Here is a 23799-nt window from a genome sequence, read left to right as displayed (position 1 = left end):
GTTCGTATCAACTTCACAAATAATACATGATGGTCTTGAAGTATAGATTCTAGGTACTGACGTTGTTTATCATCTTCATTACGTGTTATAGTGTTCTTTTATTTGTCTTTGTAAATTATTACCTTTACTGTTTAGTCCATTTTTGGTAATATCCATATGGCGTGGCTCGGTACTTATACATCCCGTCATAATGTTATTGTGCTATGGTCAATTTTTGTATTCTTGTCTTTCATTTTTGTTTATGTTCTTTGCCTATATGCCATTTTGTTTTTCTTTGTTGACATATTTGTTTGTTTTTTGTAGTAATTAAGATTATAACACAATGTTGACTGCTGTACCCCTATTTTTGACATTTTTATCTATTATGTCTGTTTGTTTTGTTCACACATTTTTGTCAATATAATGTAATTTTATGCGACTGTCATACAAGTGAGGGGTTTAGCTATCTATAAAACCAGGATTAATCCACCATTTTCTACATAAGGAAATGCCTGTACCAAGTCAGGAATATGACAATTGTTTTTCATTCGTTTGATGTGTTTGAGCTTTTGATTTTGCCATTTGATAAGAGACTTTCCGTTTTGAATTTTTCTTGGAGTTCGGTATTTTTTTATTTTACTTTTGAATATCCCTTTTGCATCTCGCGCCTGTCGTTGATCTTAGCTTCTTGATTCCTTAAAACATTAAGAATAACGTTGATTTTGAATTTTTCGATACATCAAAAATTAAAAGGACGAAACCAATTGAACGAACTGTTTTAATTTATGTATTCAATGATGAGAATATTTAAATGATTTTGTTTAATGTCGTCACCTGGAAGATGATTATTGACTACATTTTAAGATATTTGCGAATTTTTTTAGTAGGCTGCGGTCACCGTTCATCAAAACAATGTCCTTCAGGATTTCAGCTTTATGGACATTCGTGTTACCATCTATACAACTAAAGGAAGAGACTGATTTCATTGAGCCGAAACTCCTCTGAAATCATAAAAAGTCAGAAATATTTGTGATATGACGTATAAATGTAGTGTTTTGTACTTCCTAAATTTGTCTTTGAAACAATCTTTTTTCCCCAGAAAACGCCAATTTTTAAAAAAATATCCAAATTCGGAGACCGTTATCAATCTGTGTCTAATACGCTTTCGCGCATGCTCAGTCGACGTACTGCCGGCGAAATCCAAGTGAAAGTTAGAAGAAAGGATAGAAAATAGGACAGTTAGGCCTATAAGGATCCTGTATTGTATTGTGAGTGCATCATTTTGCTAAATTAAACGACATCCACCCTTTTTACTCAGGTGCAGAACAGTCCAAAAATGAAATGGGCGTTGAACGTGTCGAAGTGATCCTCTCCCCTTTTATGTGTAAACACAGGCACCCGACGTCTGGACCCCTCCCCCTTTTTATGTGTAAACACAGGCACCCTTGACACTCTTTGTTTCAACAATTGTACCGCGATTTCTCGGGCATCTTCTAGTTTTGGTAAAGACGCGAAGAACTGGCATGATGTAGAGGTATAAAAATTGACCCCAAAATAAAAGCTCAATTGGGAAAATACTGCCCGGAAAATAAATGTACAATATAAAAATTAGAAGCTGTGGTATTATTTGCAATGAGACACCTATCCACAAGAGAATATATGACGTAGATATAATCAACTATCGGTCATTGTACGGTCTTCATCAAGAATCGAAACCAATACTGTATATAGGTTCAAATAAGTCGTGTAAGCTATAAAAGGTTCCGAGATAACAGAATTCAAAAAAGTCAAACAAGAAAACCATTTATTCACAAATGTATGTACAAAACAATAAACGAAAAACAAATATGACAGACATCAACTTAAGACAACCACTAGCTATAATACTAAATACACAACGTACCGATCTAAGAGTAGTACAATTTGCAGTTATCGAAAGTCAGTGCGTGTAATCAACATATCAAAAAGTCTATTCACCGTAAAACATATCTACTTTGTGTTTCCAGTTATTTCCGAACGCCTATGTCACGGACTCTAAGGAGCTATCTGAATGTGAATCTTTTGACATAAATTTGTTCATTTTTCAGAGTTACTGTCAGAGTAAATGTACCAGACTTTCAGACTTCAGTTCGCTAAGCAATCTACAACAAGTGTTTTTCCATATTCTTTCAAAAATATCATATTCACAAAGTAAGTATGAATACTTTATATGAACATGGCAATTTTTTTAATTAAATTAAAAACTTCTGAACTTTACTTTTTTATGCTGTATGTAAATATGGCAGATAACTGGTCCAGGTGACTTTTGAAAGGGACACGTACGTTTAGAATTTATCTTTTTAGTAAGTACATTCTGCAAAAACTAAAATAATTGTTGAGAATTGACATTAGGGTTGTCTTTAGTTTACAGGATTAATATAGCATTAAGTTCGTTTAAACTCTTCACTTGAACATATCTAAATCTAGGGATGTTCCAAGTTGTGGATGTTGGTGCAAGGTGTGTTTTGTTGTGCAGTTTACTAATTTTGGTAATTCTTGGCCTCTTTTTTGTTTTTTAAATAAAAGATGAACATGCAACTATATTATAAATGTATATTGTCGGAAAATATATAATTTATATGTACGAGCTTTAGAAACAGACGAAAAGCGGGGCTCGCCGAGCTTTTCTCCTGTTTCGTAGCGAGTACAAATACAATTCATATTTCGTACAATGCGTTTTTATCCTGTAATTTACACCCGGCACTTTAAGATTTAGTTGTTTAAATTCAAAGAGTTGTATCTGATTTTTCAATGAATTCGACATAGTTTAAACACGTACAATGTACCGCGAAGAAGACACCAAAATACTTACAAGGGGTGTTCAAAGACATTAACTACACATGCGGGTCTCGCACGGTCCTAAAAAGGAACTGTCACACAAAAGGAAATATTCACATTACCGTTTGCTCAGTATGAACGCAACGTAACAGGAGACGTTATTTCTACAAGTACAAATAAAAGTGAAAATTTTTTTGTGTACCTGTTATATGTACAATAAATGACTGATTGCAGGATAAAGCTTTTTATATGGTAATCGAAGATTTTTAAAATTCTGATATTAGCGTTTACTTATTTTTCTTCTACCTGTAAACCTTGGGATGAATAACGTTCTGTTTAGAATCATTAGCTGGGAAGTTAATGTTAAGTATGAAACCTAAATCGCTTTTTAAAGTCATGTAATATATATACTATTCTTATCCTTTTAATTTCAGCATTGAATTTTTGGACAGATGGTGTCGTATACACAACTTATAGCCATGGTTATAGACATTATTGGTTGTGGTCAACTACAAAAGCAAGAATAAGTTCTGAGTTGACTGATTATGTCAATCTCAGTAGGTCTACTGAATGCATAATGCTTAATAGGAATTCCCTCGCAAACACTGACTTTTTGTCGGAGGCAAATTGCCAAACAAAGTTAACTCCAGTATGTAAATTGTAATAAATTTAAGAAACACTTACTTTTCGAAATTACTTTAATAGTCTTAGATAGGGGGCAAAGGTACCAAATAGTCAATCAAAATTCACAAGAAGAGGAACTGTCAATACCATAGAAAAAAAAAACAAAAAACGACAAAAGATAAACAACATGCTTCTGTTACAACATAAAACATAGAAAACTAAATACTGAGCAACTTTAACCCAACCAAAAACCTCGTTGATCTCAAGTGCTCCGGAAAGGTGATCAGATCCTTCTTCATATGTGCATATGACACCTCTTGTGTTACTCATGGCAGGTACAACTTCTTAAATAATTCTTACTCGGTGATGAAACAATTGAGGAATCATAAAGTTCAATTTCCGTTTTGTTGCAGCAACATTCGAGCTTCATTACACTGGTATGTCTCCCATTTTTTATGATATTTAAAAGTTTCTATTTCATATAAGTATTTTCTTAATGATAGATTACTGATTACAAGGAATTTACTAAAGACGATAGTATTTTTACTGAAACATGAAAATTGGATGCAAAATGCAAAACAAGATTCAATTAGAGAGTGATCTTATGCTTAATTTTGATATCAAAGTCAATTCTGACAATATCGACGCTTCACATACACGGATTTTACTTACGAGTCCTTACGCATCGCCAACTCGAAGTCATTCACAGGCAGCCGTAAATACCTCACTGGTATTTGTAATAACTCGTAAAATTTGTAATAAACCGTTAATACATCCTAACATCTCCTAAATCGGTCGTAATAGTTTCCAAATCGTAATAATACGTCAATTTATGCGATCCATAAGGACTCGTAAGAAAAAAATCCGTGTTTGTGAAAGGGGGCATAAGCAACGTAACAAGTGCCGCTTTAGGGGCAGGAATGTACCCCGGAGTACATCTTGGTTCTTGTTGCTCTATCTTTAGCTTTCTGTGTAGCATTTAATGGACTGTTGTTTGTCTTTGCTTTTCTCCTTGGCCATGTTATTGTTCGTTTTTGTCGAAATATGTTTTTGGCATACATTTGTTAAATAAAAATATATTCAAGCCACGTGTTAAAAAATCAGTTTACTCTACATTTTATTAATTTGTCTTACTTTTATGTTAATATGCAGTATGTGATCTTCAAATAAAAAAAATCAATTGAAATCACATAAACCAAATATTATAAGGTGTAAAAAAAAAAAAGAGGCGGGAGATAACAAGAGACATTCAAAACTCATAAGTCGAAAGAAAACTGACAACGCCATGGCGAAAAATAAAACGAAAGACGACGAAAATACACACAAAGTAAAAGGTTCAATAAGACTTATTAGTCAATTTATTTGTTAAGCCCGTAAATATTCACTGTATACGGACTTTATAAATAGGGGTGTTATCCTGTCACAAAAGCTGCCTTTGTCGACATTGATGTATGTTGATAACAATTGTAATTTACGCAATATAAGCTTGACGGTCACTGTCATGAATTGGTTGACCGATACAATGTGTATGTGTTAAATGTTCGCAAGTGACATTTTTTCTTGCTCTATGTGTTATATATAGATACCAGAACAGTCGTCTGGTCTGTAAATATACCGATTGTATCGCATTCCTGATTGCAACATTTTGACTGATTGTGGATTCGGATGGTGGTCGATGTATGCATAGCAGGGGCTCTTAAAACACGAGTTTCAAAAGGTGAAGTTGAAGTCATCCCTTTGACATTTTTATGGACGCTATCTCGAATTTGTTGACCGCTATAGCATATCTGTTTCATATGTGACAACAGTCCCATCCACTATTCTTTGAATGTGACCTACCGAACAAGACTTATCACCGGGCATGTTCTAACATTAGCAGCACGACTGATGCCAAAGGTGAGGCAGGATCTGATTATACTTCCGGAGCACTAAAATCACCCCGGTATATTGCTGGGGTTAGTTTTGCTCAGTCTATAGTTTTCTATTTTGTGTTTTGTAGACTGTTTGTCGTTTTTTTTTTTTTTTTTCCGTTTTGCCATGACATGTCAGTTCATTAAAGACTTATGAGTTTGCAATTCGACCAACCCTTTTTGTTTCTTCTATCTCATATTTACCCCGTCAATGCACCGTTATGGGTTCGTGTGACCCCTCAGGTGTTGTTTTTGTTTTATTCGGCATTGTAAAATGTTCCATGTATCTGTTTATTCGTCATTAATGTAATTTTGTTCTGGTCATATTTCATTCTTCCTTCTTCTGAGTGTATTCAAATCTGAGAATATCAGAAGCCTGTGTTGAATGCAGATTTCTATGCAGTTTGGTTTATTCCCAGTTATGCTATTTTAATAGAACATGGAGACTACAACTAGGGAATTTAGATTAAAAAGCTGAACGTGTATAAACACCTTTTGTTAAATTTTCAAGTTGTTACTTGTAATGCATTTTCTGTTGACCTATATAGTACAAATTGTGTAGCAAAGGGGAAAAGCGAATAGAGGAGTAACAAAGGTATATAGTTGTGATCTGCATGTCAATAGTTTGCTCATAACATATCCATTCCGTTGTCTAAATTTTCCATCGACTTCATTCTGAAAAGGTAAAGGATTTTCTCATGTAGTTCACATACAAAATATTTTCCAAATTGAATTAAATCTTTTCAAATACTATTACATAACTATTTCTAAATATGCTCGTACAATTGACCAACCACCCATTGTTATATCAATAAAACGGTTTTTTAACGATCAATAAGGGGCACAATAAAAGACAACATATCCCCATTCTCACTTATTTTAGCGACTTATTTAGACCGTTTGTCTTGTATAAAGCGGTCGTTTTGTTTCTGCCATTTTGAATTACAAAGGGTGTATTGAATGGCATATTGAATTTAATCAATTATACATTAAAAATAGAAAATATTGCTTTTAGATTTAACGTTGGTTTGTAAATATTATTCAATAGAAATAAAAAGATGTGGTATGAGTTCCAATGCAATGAGACAACTTTCAAACCAAGTCACAATGTGTAAAGAGTAAACAATTATAGGTCAAAGTACGACCTTAAGCACAGAGCTTACATTATTGATATATAACTAATTTTGTTTTATTGATGAATTTCATTTTGTAAAATAATATGATTCAATAGAATCGGGAAAAAATACTGACACTGGAGTGTAATCCAAATCATTCATACTTTTAGCATCTGGAGTAGCTCTGAAAGGAGATTTTACCCTGCTGCAATTATAGCAGATGCAACCTTTCCCTGGATGGAGTACTCGGCATTCATAAAGTGTGCAACCCAAAGTCGCACACAACTTGGCACAGTAGTACGGTGTGCAAACATGCAAATGAGCTTCCGTACCTTCAAGATAAATAAGACCAATTAACTTTTATGTATTTTCACGAAGTTTTATAACAATAATACCGACCTACAAGGTTAATCCAGAAAGAGGAAGTTTATAAAAACTGACAAAATCAAACGTTATCAACTAACGGAACGAGTAAAAATGTATGTCATGTTCCTGAATTGATACACACATTTTCCAAAAAACTGGTTTTATAGCTACCTTTACCTATTCGGCATTCATAAAGTGTGCAACCCAAAGTCGCACAAAACTTGGCACAGTAGTACGATGTGCAAACATGCAAATGAGCTTCCGTACCTTCAAGATAAATAAGACCAATAACTTTTATGCATTTTCACGAAGTTTACAATGCATAGTTATTTTGTTGACAGCAAATTAAGTGTTTCTGTAGACTTGTATAAGATAAACCAAAAAGTATAACATTAATACCGACCTACAAGGTTAATTTAAAAAGAGGAAGTTTATAAAAACTGACAAAATCAAACGTTATCAACTAATGGAACGAGTAAAAATGTACTGTCATATTCCTGAATTGATACACGCATTTTCCAAAAAACTGGTTTTATAGCTACCTTAACCTCCCACTTGTACATCAGATAACGGAGTTTCGGTAGACTTAAATGAATAAAAGTAACTGGAACACATTCTATAAATGACACATAGATGAGAGGGTGATAGAGCAGATTGCTATCACGAGAAAATATTGTAAACCCATGCAAAGTCAAGGTTGACAATGTTTTTTTCAATGTGTAATCTCTGCTTTATTACTCTCTCAGCTACGTGATATGTAATTTATCATATTGAATGTTCTTTCATTAACCATTGTCTTTTGAATTTTAAATTGAAAGTACTTTATTATGACGTCATGTACTAAAAAACAACAAAAGTGAAGCAAGGTGTTTTTATTATTTTGACAGTTAATGAAAAGAGAACAAAACGTAGAACTTGAGCTTTGTATTTAAAATTATTGATGTAAATTCGATGCATTGTCCTTTAAATCATCAATTTTCTATTGATCTGCTCGAGAGGGTAACATACAAAATTTGTCTTCCACTAAGCCATGGGATAGGGTAAATTATCTCCCTCGTATTAGCCAATAAAAAACTGACATTTTAATGGTTAAAGTATAATAATAATGTTAATTGTTTGAAAACAAATCATGGTGTTTCTGTACACCTCGTTGAAATGAATGAACAATAACTGGAAATGTTTGAGTTAAGACCAAATTATTTCACTGCATCGAGTGTAAAACAAAACTCTTGAATCAAGACATGTTTTAATATTTCAAACTAAACTGCAAAAGTTATCGCAATGTCGTAATAGAAAATTCAGAGGAAATAAAGAAAACGTGACTTGATTCTCTATTATGAACAATGAAGAACTGAGATCAAACAAACCACGTGTTTATTTAGAAAATAATTATCAACCGTTTTGGAAGCGTTGAAAAAAGGAATTCGAGAGAATATTTTACAAACAAATTACTTTATCTTTGATACATGTTAAGGAAAAAGCTCAATTTTTACTGACAGTGACTCTTGAATAGTATATTTTATCTACACACACCAGCAATATATAGAGAAACATATTTACCTGCGACAAAGACTGTCACTACAATCACTAACAAGATTGTAACCTTCATGTTGCCCGTTCTTTTTTCGGGGTAAATAGAATTATGATCCTAAATTTGAAAAAGATACAAGAAATTATGTTATAGATAATGCATATTTTAAGGTTTTTCTTGTCGTAAAACACACCGAGGGGTGTCAGGATTGATCAAATGAAAGACCGACCGTAGGGAGGTCTTTCTTTGGGCAATCCTGACACCCCGAGGTGTGTTCTGCGACAAGAAAAACCTTAAAATATGCATTATCTGACGTAAATACCGTCCAAAAAATATTGTTTTTTATAAAGATTTGCAAAATTTAGCATCCTATTTTACCGACCACACTAAAGTGGGATATTCCTTTTTAATGCGTTCAGGTTTTAATACGCCCTACGGCTCATTTAGAACGTGAAATAAAACTCACTAATTAATCTAGATATAAACCTTAGAAATTATTATCCATACACAATAAAAATATTACTGTAACTGCATGAAGTAAGACACAAATGAATTGTTACCATCTGATAACGGTGTATGAAAAATACAAGACACTTTGTAAGTAATTTATTTTACCAACTTAGTTTATGGAAAGGTGTAGGTGCTATGTTTATTTTTTTTGTCTATTTGTAATGACATTTTATCGTGGAAAAGTGATTATTTTTTCAACAATTTTAATTGAATCGAATGAAATATTCAGAATAATTTTCTTTTGAATAGCAATACATTTTTTTAACAGATAATCAGGATATAATTATATACCCTCCCCCAACCAACCTCATTGTGAGGTACGTGAATGTTATTCAATAGAATATAAGAATATTTTATTAGTTAATCATTTGATAGAGTAAAAGGTATACATAAATGTAAAACAGTTAAGAACTGACATGAAGGGGGCACGAAATCGTGATACATGTACATGTTACACGAAAACGAATATCAATACATGTAGGTCACAGTATGATTTCCTATTCAGTGTGTATCGTCCTGAACATGCATGAAATATTTGCCACTGGACGTTAAGAAACCATCAATCAATCAACCTATTCAGTGTGAATCAATAAGATTTTAAAAATCTTACACACGAATATGTTAAATCTGGCTTTATTTTCACATTATTTGTTTCTAAAATTAAAATTTGGGCAATGACTGACTTTGGCAATGATTTTTTTACATCTATCATAGATTGAACTTTAAAAAATAAATCCACAAATCGGCAACAGAAACTATCAGACGAATATAATTTTGAAGTAAATTATAGTTTGCATTTTTATCAAGGAAAATAATGACCTCATACTGGTAGTGCACGATTTGAAATGTTATATTGTTCTTTGTCAGATACAAATTTTCAATTTTATCATTTTACTTCAGTGTTTTTCTTATCTTTATAAAAACAAGAATTTTAATAAGAGATTAAAATTTCAATTAATAAGACGGATTATCATATTGTATAGTTCAATCAAAATTAATTCAACGATTTGCATCATTTAGACGCATATCCAAAGGGGCCCGCCTCCCCAAACCCTCAATTCGATATCTTATTTTAGAATATTTCTCTTGTTTTTTGTCTACCCCCTTATTTTTCACTTGGATCCCTTTAATAATATCGTGCGACTGTTATTCTATTTACACTTTTTTAAAGAATGTTATAATTTGTATGTTTACTAACCTTGTTTGCAATCGTGAAAAAGCAAAAATGTAAACACAAATAGTATATATATATACATATGTTGTAGACAAAAAAGACAGAGATTGTGGTTAAACAAAGCATTTAGTGTTTTTTGCGTAGTTGTTATTTTTTTGTCTAGTAGCTGATTTTGTGATCAAATCTTTTTGCGCAGTATATTTATGGTGACAGTCGAGAAAAATCAACCGACTTTTTTTCACATATTTGTTAATATTAACCATCTGCATAACAATACTTCATAGTCGTTCGTGTTATATTTATTTTTTTTCTTTAAATCATTGTCTTTTTGTTGTTGGGATGTACAAGTTCCCGGCCACGTCCACTCTGTGTTTTTGTTAGATGTATTTCTATTTGTATCCATCTGATGAGTTAAGCCTTTCTCAATTGATTTTTATAGTTTGTTCTTATGTTGTACTACTACACCACGTGCTACATTAGGCAGGGTTAGCGCCTTCAAATAAGTTTTACCCAGCAACATTCTTTATGTGCCTGGCTGAAGTCAGGAGCCTGTAATTCAGTGGTGTCGTTTACCAGCTGTATTGTCATAAACCCTAGATTTTATTTTGTAGTTTGTCATTGGAAACATGCTCTGTAAAGTTATAAAATCTTTGAAAAATTAAAATCTTGTAATAACTATATAACTGATTCATAACAGTAATTACATCGGCAACTTTTAAAAGTACCACGGGAGTTTAAATAATTTAATAGTATAAAAGCTGCCTTGACGAATACAAGTATTGTCAAAAAAGCTAATTTAGTCACGGAACATGACCTTATTCATTTTTATAGTTCAAGAAAGACTGTTTTTTATTATAACAAATGAATTCATGATCTGGTTTATATAAACCAAGGTATCATTCGTTTGGTTTTTTTCAGGAACTTTTATCTAGATATTTTGAACTACACAGTAACATTCACATAGTTTCATCAAAGTTATATTACAACGATTTAATTTCAATGTTTGTTTTTATAGTTTGGACCGTGATTTGTTCAATGTCAAATTCTGAGTTCTGATAAGTAGACCTCAAATATAATTAATGAAGCCTACTTTTAAGACAGTGAATTCGTCAGTTGTAACCTTGATATGTCTCTTCCTAATCGAATTATGAGATTTGAACATCGGTAAACCATTGTCATCTTGATTTACAATACCAACAGAAGAAACATTTTAAAATACTAAATTAAAAACAACTGTAGTTTACTGATTTTCCCATTTCATAAATCCAATAAAAGGATACAAATAAGGATAAAAACTAATGGAATTGCCTGAACCTGCAATGAATGCATCAACCACCATGCGAATCCACACTCAAATTATCATATCGGGATCAGGACATGACCGGTAAAATAACTGATCAAACTAACTTTCTGGTATCTAAAGATCTTAGACCGTGGAAACATATCACTAGTGAGTTAAGACATAAATTGCATCGGTTTACCAATTAATGATGATGAAAGTAAAACTTATGTAGTGTCGATTTCAGTGTGTTATAATATCTCAGACTCTGTGAAAGTGTATTTTGTGTAATGAGCACATCACTATTACATGTAAAGAAGTCCGTATAGTGTAAAATTATGAAAACACGTATTATTTGAGATATAATAACGCCATACGATGGGCTGCGCGCAGGTTAGTTCTATGAAAATGTTAAGTTGACCATTGGAAAGTTAGAATTATTATGTGCGTCATAGATTCTATATTGGAGTCGTTCATCTATTTCAATATCAAAGATCAAGATAAGGAGCAGACTTTCAATTTTCAGAATGTTCATTTTTCTCAAGTTGACAACAATATATGAGATGCACTCACCAAAATAAGGACATTTACGTTACAGGACATCATCAATATATCTGAAATTGACATTCAACCATTTTTTGAAAGATATGTTTTTGTGTTTGTTTTTCATGAGGTTTTCAATGAATTCTGCTTTATATGGGACAAAAGTAAAGTTGACCAGGAGGGGCGATCAAATAACACCCCTGTTATGCCGACTGTCTGTTGAAAGATCGATCCATAAAACTCAACAAATATGTTGTCGATCAAAATGTCAGCAAATTAAGATTTGTCTTGACTTCAAACAATTTTTGTAGAAAAAGCAAAATCGAATGAGGTGATGTAGTCGGTTATTAATTGAGCATGGGGAATAGTAACTTCAACCATAGATAAATCAAGTTTTGATATTTCTGCAAATTTATATAAACGTACTTTATTTTATTTTTAATTTTACATTGATAGTTAAAAAGGTATTGAATATTTTCTTAGTTTAACGGAAATTCATATAAAATAAGACGACATTAGTTTAACGTATTTAAATCTCGCAAATGGACTAAGAAAAGACAAATCAAGGAAACATCAAAAACGGAGTGTGGACTTTAAAAAAAGCGAGAGTGGATGTATCAACAGGATGAGTGTCTCCTGCATGCATCAACATTTTGTCAATATACCTTTATTGCATAAAAGAGAGTCGAAAGATATCAGAGGGACATTCAAACTCATAAGTCGAAAATAATCTGACAACGCCATGGCTAAAAAAGGAAAAGACAAACAGACAAATAATAGTACACAAAACACAAAACACGAAATAGAAAACTAAAGACTGAGCAACACGAACCTCAACAAAAACTTGGAGTGAACCCAGGTGCTCCAGAAAGGTAAGCAGATCCTCCTCCACATGTGGCACCCCTCGTGTTTTCGTGTATCTCATGTTAGTACAAACCCGGTAATAATTCTTATTCGGTAGATCACATTCGTGATAAGGGGACGGGATTGTAGTTAGGGCATTAGGAACATATCCGCTATCATCTGTGAAACGGTTATTCCATAACGGTCAACCAATTCGTGATGGCGTCCATAAAATTTACGAAGGGATTATTTCACCTTCACCACATGAAACTCTTGGTGTAATAGCTTCCTTGTGAGCAGCAACCCTCTATCAAGGAAATCATGATAGTAAATACAAGCCGTGGAATATCGTATCACCTGGGAGATATATACTCCGTATGAAGGCGCTGCTGGAATGTTGCTACATAGAAACTGAAAATTCACAATTGGAAAGCTGAAATCATCTCTTTTGTCGTATAGTTTTGTTTTCAACCGACCCTCATTGTCAATTTCTAGATGTAAGTCAAGATATGAGGCAGGCTTAACTGTATCTGTTGTATCCTTAATCTCAAGTTCGAAGAGATAGATGCGTTCAAAATAGTCACTTAACTTTGAATTATTTAGTGAGAGAACATCATCTGTATAGCGGAAAGTCAAGTTTAAGGATACTGCTAACTTCTGTTCCTTCTTCCTAAGAAGTTCCTGTATGAAGTCAGCGTCATATGAATACAGGAACAGGTCTGTAAGAAGAGGGGCAATGTTGATTCCCATGGGAATGTCGATTGTTTGTTGCAAAAAAAGTCCTCCAAATGTATAAATATGTTCACCGTGTAGAACGCCACATATGGGATGTTGGCTATGTTTGACACGGGGTGGTGTTTTGAACATGTTGAAGCGGAGAAAAAGCGATCAAGGTAAGTAAAAGTTTCAAGATTCTTTTTTGAGAATTCTTAGCACCAAATAATGTATTGCACGGAAGGAACCGAACCATATTTTATTTCCATCAAGCAAAAGCAGACGTTTCCTACGCTCCGTTTTCTCAAACACCTCTAGCAAATTTTCCGTGTTGCAGATTTTGATACTTCAAATCCAAGTTTCAGGTTCAAAAACTACTTTTGGTTATTTTTTCACGTATGATTTGTATTGAAATTAATTCCTATCATAGAATATAACCAAATACTAGCTTCTTAGTCCAAATGTATTGGTTTTAAAGTTAATTTTTCATCGAAATGCAATGTGTCATGCGGGGTGTCAGATTTTGCATAAAACATCATATAGCACTGAATCTATTTTCTTCATATCCTTGAGCTTTGTTCTTAATATTATAATTAAAACATATTATGCAAAATCTGACACCCCGCATGACACATTGCATTTCGATGAAAAATTAACTTTAAAACCAATACATTTGGACTAAGAAGCTAGTATTTGGTTATATTCTATGATAGGAATTAATTTCAATACAAATCATACGTGAAAAAATAACCAAAAGTAGTTTTTGAACCTGAAACTTGGATTTGAAGTATCAAAATCTGCAACATCGGAAAATTTGCTAGAGGTGTTTGAGAAAACGGAGCGTAGGAAACGTCTGCTTTTGCTTGATGGACATAAAATATGGTTCGGTTCCTTTCGTGCAATACATTATTTGGTGCTAAGAATTCTCAAAAAAGAATCTTGAAACTTTTACTTACCTTGATCGCTTTTTCTCCGCTTCAACATGTTCAAAACACCACCCCGTGTCAAACATAGCCAACACCCCATATGTGGCGTTCTACACGGTGAACATATTTATACATTTGGAGGACTTTTTTTGCAACAAACAATCGACATTCCCATGGGAATCAACATTGCCCCTCTTCTTACAGACCTGTTCCTGTATTCATATGACGCTGACTTCATACAGGAACTTCTTAGGAAGAAGGAACAGAAGTTAGCAGTATCCTTAAACTTGACTTTCCGCTATACAGATGATGTTCTCTCACTAAATAATTCAAAGTTAAGTGACTATTTTGAACGCATCTATCTCTTCGAACTTGAGATTAAGGATACAACAGATACAGTTAAGCCTGCCTCATATCTTGACTTACATCTAGAAATTGACAATGAGGGTCGGTTGAAAACAAAACTATACGACAAAAGAGATGATTTCAGCTTTCCAATTGTGAATTTTCAGTTTCTATGTAGCAACATTCCAGCAGCGCCTTCATACGGAGTATATATCTCCCAGGTGATACGATATTCCACGGCTTGTATTTACTATCATGATTTCCTTGATAGAGGGTTGCTGCTCACAAGGAAGCTATTACACCAAGAGTTTCATGTGGTGAAGGTGAAATAATTCCTTCGTAAATTTTATGGACGCCATCACGAATTGGTTGACCGTTATGGAATAACCGTTTCACAGATGATAGCGGATATGTTCCTAATGCCCTAACTACAATCCCGTCCCCTTATCACGAATGTGATCTACCGAATAAGAATTATTACCGGGTTTGTACTAACATGAGATACACGAAAACACGAGGGGTGCCACATGTGGAGCAGGATCTGCTTACCTTTCTGGAGCACCTGGGTTCACTCCAAGTTTTTGTTGAGGTTCGTGTTGCTCAGTCTTTAGTTTTCTATTTCGTGTTTTGTGTTTTGTGTACTATTATTTGTCTGTTTGTCTTTTCCTTTTTTAGCCATGGCGTTGTCAGATTATTTTCGACTTATGAGTTTGAATGTCCCTCTGATATCTTTCGACTCTCTTTTATGCAATAAAGGTATATTGACAAAATGTTGATGCACGCAGGAGACACTCATCCTGTTGATACATCCACTCTCGCTTTTTTTAAAGTCCACACTCCGTTTTTGATGTTTCCTTGATTTGTCTTTTCTTAGTCCATTTGCGAGATTTAAATACGTTAAACTAATGTCGTCTTATTTTATATGAATTTCCGTTAAACTAAGAAAATATTCAATACCTTTTTAACTATCAATGTAAAAGTAAAAATAAAATAAAGTACGTTTATATAAATTTGCAGAAATATCAAAACTTGATTTATCTATGGTTGAAGTTACTATTCCCCATGCTCAATTAATAACCGACTACATCACCTCATTCAATTTTGCTTTTTCTACAAAAATTGTTTGAAGTCAAGACAAATCTTAATTTGCTGACATTTTGATCGACAACATATTTGTTGAGTTTTATGGATCGATCTTTCAACAGACAGTCGGCATAACAGGGTGTTATTTGATCGCCCCTCCTGGTCAACTTTACTTTTGTCCCATATAAAGCAGAATTCATTGAAAACCTCATGAAAAACAAACACAAAAACATATCTTTCAAAAATGGTTGAATGTCAATTTCAGATATATTGATGATGTCCTGTAACGTAAATGTCCTTATTTTGGTGAGTGCATCTCATATATTGTTGTCAACTTGAGAAAAATGAACATTCTGAAAATTGAAAGTCTGCTCCTTATCTTGATCTTTGATATTGAAATAGATGAACGACTCCAATATAGAATCTATGACGCACATAATAATTCTAACTTTCCAATGGTCAACTTAACATTTTCATAGAACTAACCTGCGCGCAGCCCATCGTATGGCGTTATTATATCTCAAATAATACGTGTTTTCATAATTTTACACTATACGGACTTCTTTACATGTAATAGTGATGTGCTCATTACACAAAATACACTTTCACAGAGTCTGAGATATTATAACACACTGAAATCGACACTACATAAGTTTTACTTTCATCATCATTAATTGGTAAACCGATGCAATTTATGTCTTAACTCACTAGTGATATGTTTCCACGGTCTAAGATCTTTAGATACCAGAAAGTTAGTTTGATCAGTTATTTTACCGGTCATGTCCTGATCCCGATATGATAATTTGAGTGTGGATTCGCATGGTGGTTGATGCATTCATTGCAGGTTCAGGCAATTCCATTAGTTTTTATCCTTATTTGTATCCTTTTATTGGATTTATGAAATGGGAAAATCAGTAAACTACAGTTGTTTTTAATTTAGTATTTTAAAATGTTTCTTCTGTTGGTATTGTAAATCAAGATGACAATGGTTTACCGATGTTCAAATCTCATAATTCGATTAGGAAGAGACATATCAAGGTTACAACTGACGAATTCACTGTCTTAAAAGTAGGCTTCATTAATTATATTTGAGGTCTACTTATCAGAACTCAGAATTTGACATTGAACAAATCACGGTCCAAACTATAAAAACAAACATTGAAATTAAATCGTTGTAATATAACTTTGATGAAACTATGTGAATGTTACTGTGTAGTTCAAAATATCTAAATAAAAGTTCCTGAAAAAAACCATACGAATGATACCTTGGTTTATATAAACCAGATCATGAATTCATTTGTTATAATAAAAAACAGTCTTTCTTGAACTATAAAAATGAATAAGGTCATGTTCCGTGACTAAATTAGCTTTTTTGACAATACTTGTATTCGTCATGGCAGCTTTTATACTATTAAATTATTTAAACTCCCGTGGTACTTTTAAAAGTTGCCGATGTAATTACTGTTATGAATCAGTTATATAGTTATTACAAGATTTTAATTTTTCAAAGATTTTATAACTTTACAGAGCATGTTTCCAATGACAAACTACAAAATAAAATCTAGGGTTTATGACAATACAGCTGGTAAAAGATTGTAATTACCTTTAGGAATTTTGTATCCTCAATGCTTTTCAACTTTGTACTTTATGTGGCTTACTTTTTTTTATTCGAGCGTCACTGATGAGTCTTTTAAGACAAAAAACGCGAGTCTGGCGTACAAATTTTGAAACCTGGTATCTATAATGGATATATTAAAAATTGACAATACAGATAGGAATACAATTCATGTAAGAAATTGCTTTAACCATCAAGATTGAGTCTTTCTAATTCCTGGAAATTTAAATTCTTCTGTTAAGGTTAATAATTTTTAAATAACGTAAGCCATATTTGACGAACGAACTAGAATTCTCCTAAACGTCATGTTTTTAAACTAAAATATATGTAGTTTACTTGATTTTATCAACTTATCAAGCATATTGATTGATCGATTGATTGTTATAACAGGAGAACTTAGTATTGTCCAAGACATGGAGGTGGTGAAACTTTAAGGATTGGACAGATATTTTGACCATCTACAGAGACCTACTAGAAATGATTCGGAAAGTCATCAGCGGCTCATTTTCCTGTTATAGCACTTCTGAATAGTAGACTGAACCCCCGTTTGTGTTTGAATAATGATAACCGTGAAAGATACCAAAGGGACATTCAAACTCATAAGTCGGAAATAAACAGATAAAACCATTGCATGAAAAGAAAATGACCAAACACAAACAACAGTATACAAAACACAACATGGAAAACTAAATACTGAGTAACACGAACCCCACCAAAAACCGGGGTGATCTCTTGTACTTCGGAAGTATAAACAGATGCTGCTCCATATGTGGTACCCTTAGTGTTGATCAATTATATACAAACCCGGTGATAAATCTAATTAAGCATACTCTAATGTTTGCTGATAATCAACCTGATGTAGTGGGATAGTGTGAAAGATTTTTAACAAAACACACAACTGATGATAAATTACAAGTACATGGATACGAATTTGAAAGAAACAGAACATCATATGGTTGGGGTGGTTTGATGATTAATTTTTCTAAAAAGAAAAAGAAGCAAATGTAGGCATAAAATATACACACAGTAAAACTACAAAAATAACCTTTCGGAATTTTGGATCCTCAATGCTTTTCAACTTTGTACTTTATGTGTCCTACTTAATTTTTTTTTTGTTCGAGCTTCACTGAATAAACTTTTACGACTTCTACTATAGAAATTAAAAAAAAATCAATCAAAACTATTAGACCGGCAATTATATATTTTATAAGTCGAAAATAATCAATACACATGCAAAAAGAGAGTTAAAAGTGACAGACAACCTGAATAGTATAACAGTGAAATCATTTACGCAAGGAATAAGAGAAATAAATATAATGTTCTTGGTATGTACTGTGAGTATAGATTGTGGAGAAATATAACTGAACAAATCATAGATAACTCAAAATAAGAATTATTACAAAATTATGGGAAAGGACCCCAATGACCCTGTCACTTTATGAAAATGACTTCACAGTATGAACCCAAATGTTTTAAATACACCATATGAGTAGGCCACAGAAGACAATTTACAACGAAAAGTAAAAAATCAATAGCTGATACTATTAATAACTTTGTTCACTTCCTGTGCGGAAAAAACTGAGAGAGCAACGAAATTATGAAACTGTAGACAAAGCAAAGGACTAGAGTCAGTTACCTCTATAAACAGCCATGTAAAGGTATATTTTATAAAATGCAATTGCTTGAGTAAATCTTATGTGTATGTTTTGCTAAATGTTTTATTTTTGAAAGAATAATAATAATAATTGTATATTTGCTTCATATTTATAAATGAAAAACCTGAAATAGGAATAGACTCCATTTTAGTTCATTTTTCAAGAATCTGTCACATTTTCGACCTATATTCATAATTTCGAATGTGGCGCCATCCCTCGCTAATCAACAATTTGGTTGGAAAATAAAGAATGTGGTACATAAAGAATATTTCAGATAAAATATGTGTGGGCGAGAGGTGGCCTACACTTATTACGAAACAAATACATCACTAATGACGCAATCGGTCAAACTCTTTTTTAACTGAAAGAATTGAACATTTTAACATATGTTTTCATCAAATATTCATATCATGATCGCAGTTTAAAATGTTGAAATTTTAAGGCCCACAATTTTGGGTAGGGGAACAATCTGTAATCTTTGTTAATTTGTTCAAAATCAATTTGATAAACATTAAAGATTTACTGTACCACCAGTGACCAAGAATGAGCTATTAAATGATTTAACAAAACTTATATACAAATCATCTGGTATTTATGGATACTATTAGACCAAACATCCTAAGTTTATGTACCCCTTTCATTGCATCATTTCTCACATATATATTCCAACGAATGATAGATACCCGTGGATAGACACGGTTATATATTGACTGTTTTAAATTTCTAAGCATGTCCAAACTTGGCTCATCTTAATCTTACCCAATTCAGTGGGAAATCTAGTGAACTAGAACAAAAGAAAATTCACTCTTCTTATGATAGAGTCGAGAAAATCCAAAACAACAATGCCTGTGACGATATTGATCAAAAGTTATTTCTAAACAACAAACGTACATTTTATAGAAACTATTTGTTGAACTGTGTTATAGAACATATGCATGCAAAAACACGATAGTTTATATTCAGTATTTATCGAGGTAATTGCTTTAGAAGCTTGTGAGATTGAAATCTAAAAATGTTAATCTTAAATGTATATCTATAAAAAAAATTGAAAAAACAAATGTACATACAAAATCTTTATAAAGGTCTTTCAGGCTACCAATTTTCGGAGTGTTCCACAAAGTCCTTCTCATGTTAAAATTGAAGTTGCTACTTCATGAATTAATCGAAAAGCAATATTTTACATTTGTAAATCAATTTTACACCAAGCTCCTATTACCTGCTGTTCTCATCGTTTACTATTTAAGGAGATCATTAAATGGAAGTTTTGTTTTGATTTAAACTTTTTAATTTTTACTATTCACTTGAACGTGTTCTCGTGAATTTTTAACTGAAAGCGTCCTTGCCAAGACGGAACAAACATACATTGAGAAGATCAAGTGTTCAGTGTGAACAGGGGAGGTAATATTTTGTCACTTGATTTCCCAACGTAACGTGTTTTGGTCCGACTGGTACCATTTCTTTTCCTGTGTGACCCTATGATCTATGGTCGCCGATTCTAGCACAAAGGATGCGGCGTTTCAATGCTTCTTTATTGAAGAATGCTAAGGTAAAACCAGTTGACAAGGTTGATGAAAAGTTTTTTTGAACTGATAACAGACCTATAGCTTTTCATCCAACTTTTTAGAAATTTATATAAAGGCATGTTTCTAATAACATGTACAAATACTTATCTAAATTAAGACTTTTAAATTCTACTCATGGCATATTTTGGTATTAATATTGATTCACTCATAGGGTCTTTGCATCGAAAAAAAACACATTTATTCTAAAACCAGTTGTTGGCATGATACGGGTTATGTTCTTCTCATATATTTTATGATGATATGATACCAAAGCCTTACGAGAGTGATTGTGCTTGATTTTCATATGATGAAGACATAATCGTTCAATCAGTTTAATTGAGGTCTGGAGTTTGCATGTCAGTAACTGCTAGTAGTCCTTTGTTAATTTATGTATCATTGTCATTTTGCTTAGTTTCTTTTGTTACCTATTCTGACATCGGACTCGGACTTTGCTGTGTGTTTGTTTTTTCTACATTGGCTAGATGTATAGGGGGAGGGTTGAGATCTCACAAAACATGTATAACACCGCCGCATTTTTGCGCCTGTCCCAAGTCAGAAGCCACTGGCCTTTGGTAGTCTTGTATGATTTTTAATTTTAGTTCATTTCTATGTTTTCGAGTTTAGTATGACGTTCATTTTCATTGAACTAGTACACATTTTTGTTTGGGGGCCAGCTGTAGCCCGCCTCCGGGTGCAGAATTTTCTCGCTGTGTTGAAGACCCATTGGTGGCCTTCAGCTGTTTTCTGCTCTTTGGTCGGATTGTTAACTCTTTGACACGTTCCCCATTTCCATTAATTTTATCATTCTGCAGGTTTAATGATATTCTTTCTTTAAAGCTTGGAATTTATGATTTAGTGGTCCTAATCTCAGTTTTCTCAAGTCATACCTAAATATCAGAACACAGCAGGTAAACATTTGTAATGTTTATTCTGAACAACAATATGTAAAATTTGTTGTCACACAAGGTTCTATATTTGGAACTCTAATAATTGTGTTTTTTTAAACGACTTTCCCCTGTGCATTGAAAGTTGTGAAACAGACCTGTCTGCTGATGACAGCTGAATATCCAATACCTCAACTATTTACTTTATAAAAATGTTTGCGTATGGAAGCATCTAAAAGTTTCAAAAGTTTAAACTGATAGTAGATAATAATCCTTACTCTTGGAGAGGTGTTATTTAAGGTTGTTCGATAGTTCCTAAGCCTTATCCAGAAACTGAGCTGTTTAAGAAATATTTTGTTTATTCTGAATCAGTGAAGCCAGTGGCCGAAACGTCTTAAAATGGTTTATTACTACAATGGTATTCTGAATCAGTTATATGGAATGAACTACCACACAAAATGCGTAAAACACATTTATCTTTATTTTTATCATTTGAAATTATATCTGCATTTTAGAAATTTACTTTTCTTTGCTTTTTTGTTCCTTTGCTGACTCATGAACAGTTACACCACACCTTCAACTATTCATGCCAACAATTCTAAAGAAAACCAAAAAACCAGTGTCAGACATTTCCAATTATTATTACCGATATAAATCAAATCTTGTTTAAAATATTATATTCTTTTTTCTCATATGTTCTATTCATAGCAGCAATGACGAAGACAAACTGCTTGTGTGGTCGTCCATCACAACATTTTGAGTAATGTAAAACCTTCAATATGGTTGATTTATCAAAACAAAAGGACTTCATCGAGTGAATCTTGATTAGCCCTTAGCAAGTTAACAAAAAGTGTTCGATAATATAACATTATAAGTACCCTGCCACGTTCGGTCCGTTTTTTTGTTACAAGCCTTTCTGCTTTGTATCGATCTGATAAGTTAAGCCCTTTTCACCTGATTTTTATAGTTTGTTCTTTTGTTGTACTGTTACACCACTTGCAGGGTTAGGAGAGGGTTGGCGCTTTCAAACTAGTTTAACCCCGCAACGTTCTTTATATGCCTGTCCGAAGTCAGGAGCCTGTAATTCAGTGGTTGTCGTTTCTTGCTGTATATCATATTTTCTTCGTTCTTTATTTATTTATAAATCAGGCCGTTAATTTTATCGTTTGAATTGTTTTACAGTTGTAATTTCAGGGCCTTTTATAGCTGACTATGCGGTAAGGGTTTTGCTCATTGTTGAAGGCCGTACGGTGACCTATAGTTGTTAACTTCTTTGTCTCATTGGCAATCATACCACATCTTCTTATTTTTATATCTGGACCATGTGTTGTTCGTCGTTGTTTGTTTTTGTTTGAACTTGTATTTTGTTAGTTAGTCGAGTTTTGGTGGTTTATTTGGGTTTTTTTTATTGGTGATTCTTGTGAACCTTTTCTTTGTCTTGCATAGTTTTCCTTGACAAAGTAAAGTTATAAGATTGTAAAATAAATTGAGAGAATAAGAAGAGTATTTGCATTTACCATCAAAAATCTATCCTTAAACAAACAAAAAACATATGAGTTATGTTAGTGTGTTCAAAATTTTATTAGAAATAAACATACTGCATTCCATATAAAGTGCAGTTTCAATGTATGGTCACTAGTTATTTGAAAATCACAACGGCTCGCATTGATATGATTGTATAACACAAACAAATACTTTATGAAAGGCCATCACAATTGGATTTAAAATAAAGAAAACAAAATTTTCAGAATAAACCCAATTTGTGTACCAGACATTTCAGAGACAATACATACTGCATCAGATAGATTGACATGTTTCAGAAACAATTTTAAACGCTATTTAAAAAGGCATCATTAAATTTAACAAAATTTACATGATATACACGAATACTAGTGAAATCCACATGACGGCCTATTTTCCTCTTAACAACTATAGGTCAATTTTATATAAGCATAATTATCCATCGTTTAGTTAGTTTCCTTTAAATTTTTGTTCAATAACATGACAAGAGCTGAAGGGAATTCTAATTATCAAAATCCTGAAACAGATATTCATCGATACAAGGAAAATTACTAGCAAGTAATTATTCAGAAAGACATGCTTGTATATATAAAACACACAATAGAAATTTGCAAGGAGCATCATTATGATAAGATATTTTATTTCAATGCAATTCGCTTCATATAATTTTTACTACCCAGAATTCTTCCGTTCTATTTAAAATATTCAGATTGTGTTTTGAATTAAAACCGTCTTACAATCTTTATCCTTTAAAATTATCACTCATTAATATTTCATGTTTTCGTTTTAGATTTAGGTTGATA

At 32.8% G+C, this 23799-nt stretch overlaps 1 long non-coding RNA gene across 1 annotated transcript; it reads left to right on the top strand.

Annotated features, from left to right (window-relative positions):
- The first annotated feature begins 1085 nt into the window (after nucleotides 1–1085).
- On the top strand, nucleotides 1086–3644 carry LOC127736497 (uncharacterized). The gene is made up of 3 exons (XR_007998989.1): nucleotides 1086–1247; nucleotides 2067–2169; nucleotides 3231–3644. It is a non-coding gene; the product is annotated as an uncharacterized LOC127736497 (long non-coding RNA).
- Nucleotides 3645–23799: the final 20155 nt, after the last annotated feature.

This window comes from Mytilus californianus, unplaced genomic scaffold (genome assembly GCF_021869535.1).
Source record: "Mytilus californianus isolate M0D057914Y unplaced genomic scaffold, xbMytCali1.0.p SCAF_31, whole genome shotgun sequence".
In the NCBI taxonomy this organism is placed as follows: Eukaryota; Metazoa; Mollusca; class Bivalvia; order Mytilida; family Mytilidae; genus Mytilus; species Mytilus californianus.
The sequence above is the reverse complement of the archived record's forward strand: the minus strand, read 5'-3'. Positions and strand labels throughout refer to the sequence as shown.